This window comes from Protopterus annectens, chromosome 10.part0 (genome assembly GCF_019279795.1).
Source record: "Protopterus annectens isolate FY-2018-M chromosome 10.part0, PAN1.0, whole genome shotgun sequence".
Taxonomy (NCBI): Eukaryota; Metazoa; Chordata; order Ceratodontiformes; family Protopteridae; genus Protopterus; species Protopterus annectens.
This window is the reverse complement of record NC_056744.1, coordinates 343058442-343070752: the sequence shown is the minus strand read 5'-3', so window position 1 is coordinate 343070752 and position 12311 is coordinate 343058442. Positions and strand designations below refer to the sequence as shown.

The 12311-nt window shown below is 39.9% G+C and overlaps 1 protein-coding gene across 3 annotated transcripts in view; it reads right to left on the bottom strand.

Moving 5' to 3' along the window:
- The window catches only part of SOAT1 (sterol O-acyltransferase 1), a 1410727-nt gene that overhangs the window by 1162443 nt on the left and 235973 nt on the right, over window positions 1–12311 (bottom strand). The gene's annotated exons all lie outside the window — the stretch shown is intronic.

Genomic DNA, 12311 nt, shown 5'->3' with positions numbered 1-12311 from the left:
TTAGAGAACCTTCCATGTGTCCACCACCCTTACTTTTGAGTAGAGAGCCATTTTGGAAAAGGGGAATGGGGTAGTACAGAGTGACGCTGCAACTGGGCGATTAGACAGACTGAATGTTTCATGCAGACAGAGAAGAACACTATTGGGGCTTCATGAGAAAATGAACCACAGTGGTCTAATTAGCCCCTGTACCACATCGTTGGATCCAGTCCCACAGAGGTTCTCTTACACCAGTGCTAATATAACAGCACCACTTTGGGCTACGGGGCTAAATACACACAAACGTCAATACAGTACAAGCAAGCGTCAGTACTGCACACAAGATGGCAGCCAGGTCCACGGACATCCAGCATTTTAAACTTCCACCACACCATTCAATTTGATTTTTAAGTTTTTCTTGCTTCCTTTCAGGACAGCAGGCCCCCAGATGTCATCGGTTTGTACAGGCTCTAAGGCGCAGTTTACAGTCCCCCTCCCAACCTTTTCATCCAAGGATGGCCACATTCATGATTAAGGAAAGAAATCCACACGTTTCCCTTGGATACAATGTAGTTGTTTTACGGCTTACCACACAGAGCCAACAAAAACGTAGCTTTCAATAAGCTGATAAAACAAATACTTGCTATAACACATAAATCATGGAAATACTGCCTGCCACCCCCCCCCCACACACACACAAAAACTCAAGCACACCCACACCCATGCATGTTTTCCTACAAGCAAATCGAAGGAATGCCAGTTCACCTACTGCATGCCCTTGGGTGACCTGCTAGAAGAAACCAGCAAAATATCTGGATAAACCCAAACACAGACAGGGAGAACATGCAGATACCACACAAAGCTAACCAAAGCCAAGAACCAAGTGCTGTGAGATGGCATCAGCACTCATCACAGTACTGTGACAATAATCAGTTACTTTCACACACATTCCATTCAAATTTCCAGCTAAAACCTGCAAAGAGAGACACTCAAGTGTACAATGCTTATGTCAGACTACGATGAAAAGTGAAAATTATAGCCAACTTCTTGTTCTTAAATATACTGCAATATCCCTACAAGCTTAAGGCATTAGTGACATGCTTTATATGTTCATAGGTAGTTACTAGGCATGTGTTTAAGGGATCACCGAGGACCACAGCCCAGTCTCTCACCTGCTCCAGAGCACTGTCCGTTTAAGTGACAGATTCAAAGTCACACAGTAGGCAAACGAAGGCAGAGAGAATTGAACCTTGAAGTACTGGATACAGCTCTAACAGATCATAGCCGTAATCCTCTATGATCCTTGCCAGGCATGCCAATGATAACTTTACAGTGCTTGCAGCATATACAACATATTTAAGACAATGCGCTTGCAATGTCAGATCAGTGACCGTGTAACAGTGTTCAAACATCGGCAAGAGTAAGTTGCTTTTTACCAACAGATGGCCCCTCAGCACCCAACTATTACACACACTTTACTGAATGTGTACAGCACAGCTATCTTATTGTGACAAAAAATGGCCGTGTTGAAGTATTCCAACTTGCTTTACACAAATGGAAACTAATCCAGCTAAGCCAGGTTAATAAAGGTTTAAATTGATCAAACAACAAGGTCAGTTACTTTTATCCACAGATAGGCCCAGCAACACACCTAATACTCATAGCCCCTTTGTTGACTGCTCACACTTCAGACATCTTGATTTTGGTAACAAAAATGGCTATACTACTGCATTTAAACTTTATTTCGAGTAAATAGCAGCTATACTAAAGCACTCTCACTTGAATCATAATGCACATTGGCATAGCTCTCAACCTTCCATCTTCTGATGTGGGACACTACCCAAATTTAGAACAAATGACAAAATGTGAAACAATTACCAACAACCACAGCTCGGAAGCTTACAGCACAGTTACTGTATTACTTCATATTTACCAGCAGATGCTGGTTCAGAAGCTTACAGCACAGTTACTGTATTTACTTCATTCTTACCAGCAGATGCTGGTTCAAAAGCTTACAACACAGTTACTGTATTACTTCATATTTACCAGCAGATGCTGGTTCAGAAGCTTACAGCACAGTTACTGTATTACTTCATACTTACCAGCAGATGCTGGTTCAGAAGCTTACAGCACAGCTACTGTATTACTTCATACTTACCAGCAGATGCTGGTTCAGAAGCTTACAACACAGTTACTGTATTAGTTCATACTTACAAGCAGATGCTGGTTCAGAAGCTTACAGCACAGTTACTGTATTACTTCAAACTTACCAGCAGATGCTGGTTCAGAAGCTTACAGCACAGTTACTGTATTACTTCATACTTACCAGCAGATGCTGGTTCAGAAGCTTACAGCACAGTTACTGTATTACTTCATACTTACCAGCAGATGCTGGTTCAGAAGCTTACAGCATAGTTACTGTATTACTTCATACTTACAAGTAGATGCTGGTTCAGAAGCTTACAGCACAGTTACTGTATTAGTTCATACTTACCAGCAGATGCTGGTTCAGAAGCTTACAGCATAGTTACTGTATTAGTTCATATTTACCAGCAGATGCTGGTTCAGAAGCTTACAGCACAGTTACTGTATTACTTCATACTTACTAGCAGATGCTGGTTCAGAAGCTTACAGCATAGTTACTGTATTACTTCATACTTACCAGCAGATGCTGGTTCAGAAGCTTACAGCACAGTTACTGTATTACTTCATACTTACCAGCAGATGCTGGTTCAGAAGCTTACAGCACAGTTACTGTATTACTTCATACTTACCAGCAGATGCTGGTTCAGAAGCTTACAGCACAGTTACTGTATTACTTCATATTTACCAGCAGATGCTGGTTCAGAAGCTTACAGCACAGTTACTGTATTACTTCATACTTACCAGCAGATGCTGGTTCAGAAGCTTACAGCACAGTTACTGTATTAGTTCATATTTACCAGCAGATGCTGGTTCAGAAGCTTACAGCACAGTTACTGTATTAGTTCATATTTACCAGCAGATGCTGGTTCAGAAGCTTACAGCACAGTTACTGTATTAGTTCATATTTACCAGCAGATGCTGGTTCAGAAGCTTACAGCACAGTTACTGTATTAGTTCATACTTACCAGCAGATGCTGGTTCAGAAGCTTACAGCACAGTTACTGTATTCGTTCATATTTACCACCAGATGCTGGTTCAGAAGCTTACAGCACAGTTACTGTATTACTTCAAACTTACCAGCAGATGCTGGTTCAGAAGCTTACAGCACAGTTACTGTATTACTTCATACTTACCAGCAGATGCTGGTACAGAAGCTTACAGCACAGTTACTGTATTACTTCATACTTACCAGCAGATGCTGGTTCAGAAGCTTACAGCACAGTTACTGTATTAGTTCATACTTACCAGCAGATGCTGGTTCAGAAGCTTACAGCATAGTTACTGTATTAGTTCATACTTACAAGTAGATGCTGGTTCAGAAGCTTACAGCACAGTTACTGTATTACTTCATATTTACCAGCAGATGCTGGTTCAGAAGCTTACAGCACAGTTACTGTATTACTTCATATTTACCAGCAGATGCTGGTTCAGAAGCTTACAGCACAGTTACTGTATTACTTCATACTTACCAGCAGATGCTGGTTCAGAAGCTTACAGCATAGTTACTGTATTACTTCATATTTACCAGCAGATGCTGGTTCAGAAGCTTACAGCACAGTTACTGTACTAGTTCATACTTACTAGCAGATGCTGGTTCAGAAGCTTACAGCACAGTTACTGTATTAGTTCATATTTACCAGCAAGCACAGTTACTGTATTACTTCATACTTACCAGCAGATGCTGGTTCAGAAGCTTACAGCATAGTTACTGTATTACTTCATATTTACCAGCAGATGCTGGTTCAGAAGCTTACAGCACAGTTACTGTACTAGTTCATACTTACTAGCAGATGCTGGTTCAGAAGCTTACAGCACAGTTACTGTATTAGTTCATATTTACCAGCAGATGCTGGTTCAGAAGCTTACAGCACAGTTACTGTATTACTTCATACTTACCAGCAGATGCTGGTTCAGAAGCTTACAGCATAGTTACTGTATTGCTTCATATTTACCAGCAGATGCTGGTTCAGAAGCTTACAGCACAGTTACTGTACTAGTTCATACTTACTAGCAGATGCTGGTTCAGAAGCTTACAGCACAGTTACTGTATTAGTTCATATTTACCAGCAAGCACAGTTACTGTATTACTTCATATTTACCAGCAGATGCTGGTTCAGAAGCTTACAGCACAGTTACTGTATTACTTCATACTTACCAGCAGATGCTGGTTCAGAAGCTTACAGCATAGTTACTGTATTACTTCATATTTACCAGCAGATGCTGGTTCAGAAGCTTACAGCACAGTTACTGTACTAGTTCATACTTACTAGCAGATGCTGGTTCAGAAGCTTACAGCACAGTTACTGTATTAGTTCATATTTACCAGCAAGCACAGTTACTGTATTACTTCATACTTACCAGCAGATGCTGGTTCAGAAGCTTACAGCATAGTTACTGTATTACTTCATATTTACCAGCAGATGCTGGTTCAGAAGCTTACAGCACAGTTACTGTACTAGTTCATACTTACTAGCAGATGCTGGTTCAGAAGCTTACAGCACAGTTACTGTATTAGTTCATATTTACCAGCAAGCACAGTTACTGTATTACTTCATACTTACCAGCAGATGCTGGTTCAGAAGCTTACAGCACAGTTACTGTATTACTTCATACTTACCAGCAGATGCTGGTTCAGAAGCTTACAGCACAGTTACTGTATTACTTCATACTTACCAGCAGATGCTGGTTCAGAAGCTTACAGCACAGTTACTGTATTAGTTCATACTTACAAGTAGATGCTGGTTCAGAAGCTTACAGCACAGTTACTGTATTACTTCATACTTACCAGCAGATGCTGGTTCAGAAGCTTACAGCACAGTTACTGTATTAGTTCATATTTACCAGCAGATGCTGGTTCAGAAGCTTACAGCACAGTTACTGTATTACTTCATACTTACCAGCAGATGCTGGTTCAGAAGCTTACAGCACAGTTACTGTATTAGTTCATATTTACCAGCAGATGCTGGTTCAGAAGCTTACAGCACAGTTACTGTATTATTTCATACTTACCAGCAGATGCTGGTTCAGAAGCTTACAGCATAGTTACTGTATTAGTTCATACTTACAAGTAGATGCTGGTTCAGAAGCTTACAGCACAGTTACTGTATTACTTCATACTTACCAGCAGATGCTGGTTCAGAAGCTTACAGCACAGTTACTGTATTACTTCATACTTACTAGCAGATGCTGGTTCAGAAGCTTACAGCACAGTTACTGTATTACTTCATACTTACCAGCAGATGCTGGTTCAGAAGCTTACAACACAGTTACTGTATTACTTCATACTTACCAGCAGATGCTGGTTCAGAAGCTTACAGCACAGTTACTGTATTAGTTCATATTTACCAGCAGATGCTGGTTCAGAAGCTTACAGCACAGTTACTGTATTAGTTCATATTTACCAGCAGATGCTGGTTCAGAAGCTTACAGCATAGTTACTGTATTACTTCATACTTGCCAGCAGATGCTGGTTCAGAAGCTTACAACACAGTTACTGTATTAGTTCATACTTACAAGCAGATGCTGGTTCAGAAGCTTACAGCACAGTTACTGTATTACTTCAAACTTACCAGCAGATGCTGGTTCAGAAGCTTACAGCACAGTTACTGTATTACTTCATACTTACCAGCAGATGCTGGTACAGAAGCTTACAGCACAGTTACTGTATTACTTCATACTTACCAGCAGATGCTGGTTCAGAAGCTTACAGCACAGTTACTGTATTAGTTCATACTTACCAGCAGATGCTGGTTCAGAAGCTTACGGCATAGTTACTGTATTAGTTCATATTTACCAGCAGATGCTGGTTCAGAAGCTTACAGCACAGTTACTGTATTACTTCATACTTACCAGCAGATGCTGGTTCAGAAGCTTACAGCACAGTTACTGTATTAGTTCATATTTACCAGCAGATGCTGGTTCAGAAGCTTACAGCACAGTTACTGTATTAGTTCATACTTACCAGCAGATGCTGGTTCAGAAGCTTACAGCACAGTTACTGTATTAGTTCATACTTACCAGCAGATGCTGGTTCAGAAGCTTACAGCATAGTTACTGTATTAGTTCATACTTACAAGTAGATGCTGGTTCAGAAGCTTACAGCACAGTTACTGTATTAGTTCATATTTACCAGCAGATGCTGGTTCAGAGCTTACAGCACAGTTACTGTATTACTTCATACTTACCAGCAGATGCTGGTTCAGAAGCTACAGCATAGTTACTGTATTACTTCATATTTACCAGCAGATGCTGGTTCAGAAGCTTACAGCACAGTTACTGTACTAGTTCATACTTACTAGCAGATGCTGGTTCAGAAGCTTACAGCACAGTTACTGTATTAGTTCATATTTACCAGCAGATGCTGGTTCAGAAGCTTACAGCACAGTTACTGTATTACTTCATACTTACCAGCAGATGCTGGTTCAGAAGCTTACAGCATAGTTACTGTATTACTTCATATTTACCAGCAGATGCTGGTTCAGAAGCTTACAGCACAGTTACTGTACTAGTTCATACTTACTAGCAGATGCTGGTTCAGAAGCTTACAGCACAGTTACTGTATTAGTTCATATTTACCAGCAACACAGTTACTGTATTACTTCATATTTACCAGCAGATGCTGGTTCAGAAGCTTACAGCACAGTTACTGTATTACTTCATACTTACCAGCAGATGCTGGTTCAGAAGCTTACAGCATAGTTACTGTATTACTTCATATTTACCAGCAGATGCTGGTTCAGAAGCTACAGCACAGTTACTGTACTAGTTCATACTTACTAGCAGATGCTGGTTCAGAAGCTTACAGCACAGTTACTGTATTAGTTCATATTTACCAGCAAGCACAGTTACTGTATTACTTCATATTTACCAGCAGATGCTGGTTCAGAAGCTTACAGCACAGTTACTGTATTACTTCATACTTACCAGCAGATGCTGGTTCAGAAGCTTACAGCATAGTTACTGTATTACTTCATATTTACCAGCAGATGCTGGTTCAGAAGCTTACAGCACAGTTACTGTACTAGTTCATACTTACTAGCAGATGCTGGTTCAGAAGCTTACAGCACAGTTACTGTATTAGTTCATATTTACCAGCAAGCACAGTTACTGTATTACTTCATACTTACCAGCAGATGCTGGTTCAGAAGCTTACAGCACAGTTACTGTATTACTTCATATTTACCAGCAGATGCTGGTTCAGAAGCTTACAGCACAGTTACTGTATTACTTCATACTTACCAGCAGATGCTGGTTCAGAAGCTTACAGCACAGTTACTGTATTAGTTCATATTTACAAGATGCTGGTTCAGAAGCAGCACAGTTACTGTATTACTTCATACTTACCAGCAGATGCTGGTTCAGAAGCTTACAGCACAGTTACTGTATTACTTCATACTTACCAGCAGATGCTGGTTCAGAAGCTTACAGCACAGTTACTGTATTACTTCATACTTACCAGCAGATGCTGGTTCAGAAGCTTACAGCACAGTTACTGTATTAGTTCATACTTACAAGTAGATGCTGGTTCAGAAGCTTACAGCACAGTTACTGTATTACTTCATACTTACCAGCAGATGCTGGTTCAGAAGCTTACAGCACAGTTACTGTATTAGTTCATATTTACCAGCAGATGCTGGTTCAGAAGCTTACAGCACAGTTACTGTATTACTTCATACTTACCAGCAGATGCTGGTTCAGAAGCTTACAGCACAGTTACTGTATTAGTTCATATTTACCAGCAGATGCTGGTTCAGAAGCTTACAGCACAGTTACTGTATTACTTCATACTTACCAGCAGATGCTGGTTCAGAAGCTTACAGCATAGTTACTGTATTAGTTCATACTTACAAGTAGATGCTGGTTCAGAAGCTTACAGCACAGTTACTGTATTACTTCATACTTACCAGCAGATGCTGGTTCAGAAGCTTACAGCACAGTTACTGTATTACTTCATACTTACTAGCAGATGCTGGTTCAGAAGCTTACAGCACAGTTACTGTATTACTTCATACTTACCAGCAGATGCTGGTTCAGAAGCTTACAGCACAGTTACTGTATTACTTCATACTTACCAGCAGATGCTGGTTCAGAAGCTTACAACACAGTTACTGTATTACTTCATACTTACCAGCAGATGCTGGTTCAGAAGCTTACAGCACAGTTACTGTATTACTTCATACTTACCAGCAGATGCTGGTTCAGAAGCTTACAGCACAGTTACTGTATTAGTTCATATTTACCAGCAAGCACAGTTACTGTATTACTTCATACTTACCAGCAGATGCTGGTTCAGAAGCTTACAGCATAGTTACTGTATTACTTCATATTTACCAGCAGATGCTGGTTCAGAAGCTTACAGCACAGTTACTGTACTAGTTCATACTTACTAGCAGATGCTGGTTCAGAAGCTTACAGCACAGTTACTGTATTAGTTCATATTTACCAGCAAGCACAGTTACTGTATTACTTCATATTTACCAGCAGATGCTGGTTCAGAAGCTTACAGCACAGTTACTGTATTACTTCATACTTACTAGCAGATGCTGGTTCAGAAGCTTACAGCACAGTTACTGTATTACTTCATACTTACCAGCAGATGCTGGTTCAGAAGCTTACAACACAGTTACTGTATTACTTCATACTTACCAGCAGATGCTGGTTCAGAAGCTTACAGCACAGTTACTGTATTACTTCATACTTACCAGCAGATGCTGGTTCAGAAGCTTACAGCACAGTTACTGTATTACTTCATATTTACCAGCAGATGCTGGTTCAGAAGCTTGCAACACAGTTACTGTATTACTTCATATTTACCAGCAGGTGAAATTACTGTGATTTCAAAATCATTTGCCATAGATTTCTGTTTAAAAAAAAATCTTAACATGCGACAAAAGGTTTCAATGTACAGCACTGTGGAGCATGTTTTTTTAAGAGTCGTCTATCAATATGACAGATCATGCAGGTGCCCTCTGCATTTTTAAAAATGTATGCAACTGCACAGAATGTGTATGTGTGAATGAAAACAGCATGTACACCAAAGGGAAAACATACCAGTGAAACAGACATTAGAATGGGCCAAAGCATTGCTATTTCCAAACAGACTAGTAGGTTTTATCTTCATACAGAAAACTAGATGACGACAGTTCAAAGTTCTGTTAAAATTAATGGAATGTGGTGTTTAAGGGAGGACAAACGGTTTCTCTTCAATAAATCGCATACTGCTAAGAAATGAAGAGCAATTCCAAAAGCCACAAAGTATTCCAAATAAAGATTAAGTGCTTTACTAATGGGAGCATTCCAGCTTCTTTGAAAAATAGAGTACAGTACATGTGATTCCCAGACCTGTCTTCCATTTCTCTGAAATAAGTTAAATGGATGCTAGTGAATGTTGACACTTTAGGAAGATTAAGGAGGAAAGTATGTGCGGCTGCTTCAGAAGAATCTGTTGCACCATTTTTAATTTAAGGTCAGTGAAGAAAGTCCTAAGTCCAATGATCTTTTCAGTTGTGGGTCAGTATTATTATTTTATTCGTGGTCATGCAAGAGACACAGCGCCAGTTTTTTTAACTGCATCTTCTTTATGACTTGTTAAATTGAGGGATCAAGGCCCAAATTCAGGTGCAATTTTAATATTACTCTAATTCACTTTTAAGGTTTTTCATTGAAGTACATTTCCTGAACATTAAATATGAAACTCCACCTGGCACTACAGATGGACAGCAATCCTCAGTAACTTACAAGAAAGAAAAACATGTCAAAAATATGAGGCAATTCTCATTTTTATGCATACATGTACCAGAGTGCACTTATCTTCCTGACTGCAGAAACAGGTCAGTCAGGAGGTCACACCGACCAAATGACAACCTGCCGAGGAACGCTACAGACTGAGAAAAAAATAATTAACTGTCCCCACGCCCAATGAAAGCAGAACGTAAACTGGTCATTTAATGCAACATATGAATGCTCTGCTGAGGATCCCTAGATGCAAACTTAACAGTTTACGTACGGAATTTGAAGATTTAGGAGTAATGCTCGAAGAACGATTCAGATTTAGAGGACATATGGAAAAAGCTTTAAGGAACTGTTAACACAACAGTAAGAACTATATTAAGAACCGTATTACCTAGAGATGAAAATGTCACGTTGCCGACACTGACAAGTATTGTTAAGCCAACTACAGAGTAAAGCACAATGTTTTGTAGATTTACCTGATCTGTTAAACTGGAGAAGGCACAAAAGTATCATACTAAGAGTATAAGGAGCTTAGAAAGTAAGAACAAAGGTTAATTAAATTAAAACTGTTTTCAGGCTCTCTTGGCTCACATTGATACATAAAAGTTTTAAGGATGAAGCTATTGATACATAAAAGTTTTAAGGATGAAGCTATGGAATGCACCTTAAGGATCACCTTTACAAGACATAGTGATTCTATGAATAATTATCATGGGTGGAATTTGAAATCATGATTAAAAAAAAATAAAAAAAAATTAAAAAGTACTTCAAGGTAAAAGCATGCAGAAACTGCAACAAGCTGCCTACTGAGCAAAGGGAGCAGAGAGTCTACCAAGTTTTAAAAATATGCTGGACTTGAGATCTTCTAGACCCGATCTTCTTGGAAGCAGATCGTTGAAAATCTCATACGAGGTCCTAAGCAGAAAAAAAATAAACATAGTAAGCATTTCTCCTATTTGCAACCTCACCTCTCTCTCTCAGTCTGTTTCCACAGGTCCAGAAGTAGCCAGTGCATTCTACAAACACCAGCCACCTGCAAGTCAGTGCCCAATATGTCAACTCCATGCTTTAAGCCACCTAATCATGGCAAACTGGCTTAAACTGGCCAAGTGTTCTGACCGCTGCCACTAGAAAGGGGTTGGACAAGGTCTCTGATGGAAACTAAAGAATGAAGGATCAGCATTCTAGGTCCAATTCCTAAAGGAAGAATTTTTAACTTTTATTTTGGTACTTGCGTATTATCGCAACCACATCTGCAACATGCGATAAATTTTCATGTTTGACTCAAAGTATATAAAACTGTATAAAGTTGCTGTAAAGTGTTACCTGCTCTTGTGGGACACTGGTAATGGTTTTGGAAGAGGAATAAGGGGAACATTTCTGTTTGTATGTAGCGTCCTTTACCGACGTCAGGTCATGAATAATGCGATCGACATGCCTGCTCCTTGTCAATGCGGTCAAGAATGATGGTCATTTTGTTGTGGAACATGTTGTTGAATGTGTACTAAAGAGTGGAAGCAAACTTCATACAGCAAATGAAGTATAGGGAAAAATTAACACACGGCACTTGCAATCATGGCAATAAATTACAGTTTGTACAGTGCAACTGTAAGCAAGAAAGCGTACATTCACACTCTTTCCCTGGATCAAAAACCCTGCATTCCTTGTTCTGACCTTACCTAAAGTAATGCTACTGAGGAGTGTACGGGATGAGTTTTGGTCGACAATAATCATGACAGGTACATTTGCCTGTAAGGAACAGTAATATTTCACAGACTTTGAAAAGTGACGCTTCCCTTGTTCAGACCATGGCGAGTTGGAATTTCTCGTAACATTTACGATGACTGTAAAGCAGCAGTCATGTGTTAACTTTGGCCAAGGGCACAACCTGCAAACAGCACATTTGCCATGGTTCCTGCTTGTATGTGCAACACAGTGTGACCCAAAACTGGTTACAGTACCCTGCTGTCATTAACAGACATCGTTTCACGGAAAACAGTGTAAAGTATACCACCTCCGAAAAGTGGTTGCGATAATATGCAAGTACCTTTATTTCTTTTCTCCTTTGAAGAAAATATAAACAGAGAATCCTGCATCTGCCCTCCTCAAAGAATCTGTACAGCAGCAGTATCAGAGAGTTCAATTCTCCACCTGGACCCCATGGGAACGGTGGACAAACTATACCCACTTTATGAAAATGAAAGAAAGAATCATCTGGGTGCAGTTTTTGGTCTGACATACCTCAGATGAGTACAAGCACCTTTCCAATCTCAGTTTCCACCATAAAACACATTTGCTCACCTTACGGACATCCGCTTACTTTGGAGAGTGAGGGATTGGCAACAAACAGCTGCAGCCATCATACCAGGGACTGTAAAGGCCTTTCTGCATGTCCCAAGATTTCCCCAGTACCACAAGATGCCATGTGCGAAGCATGCAAATGTCACTGTTCCTAC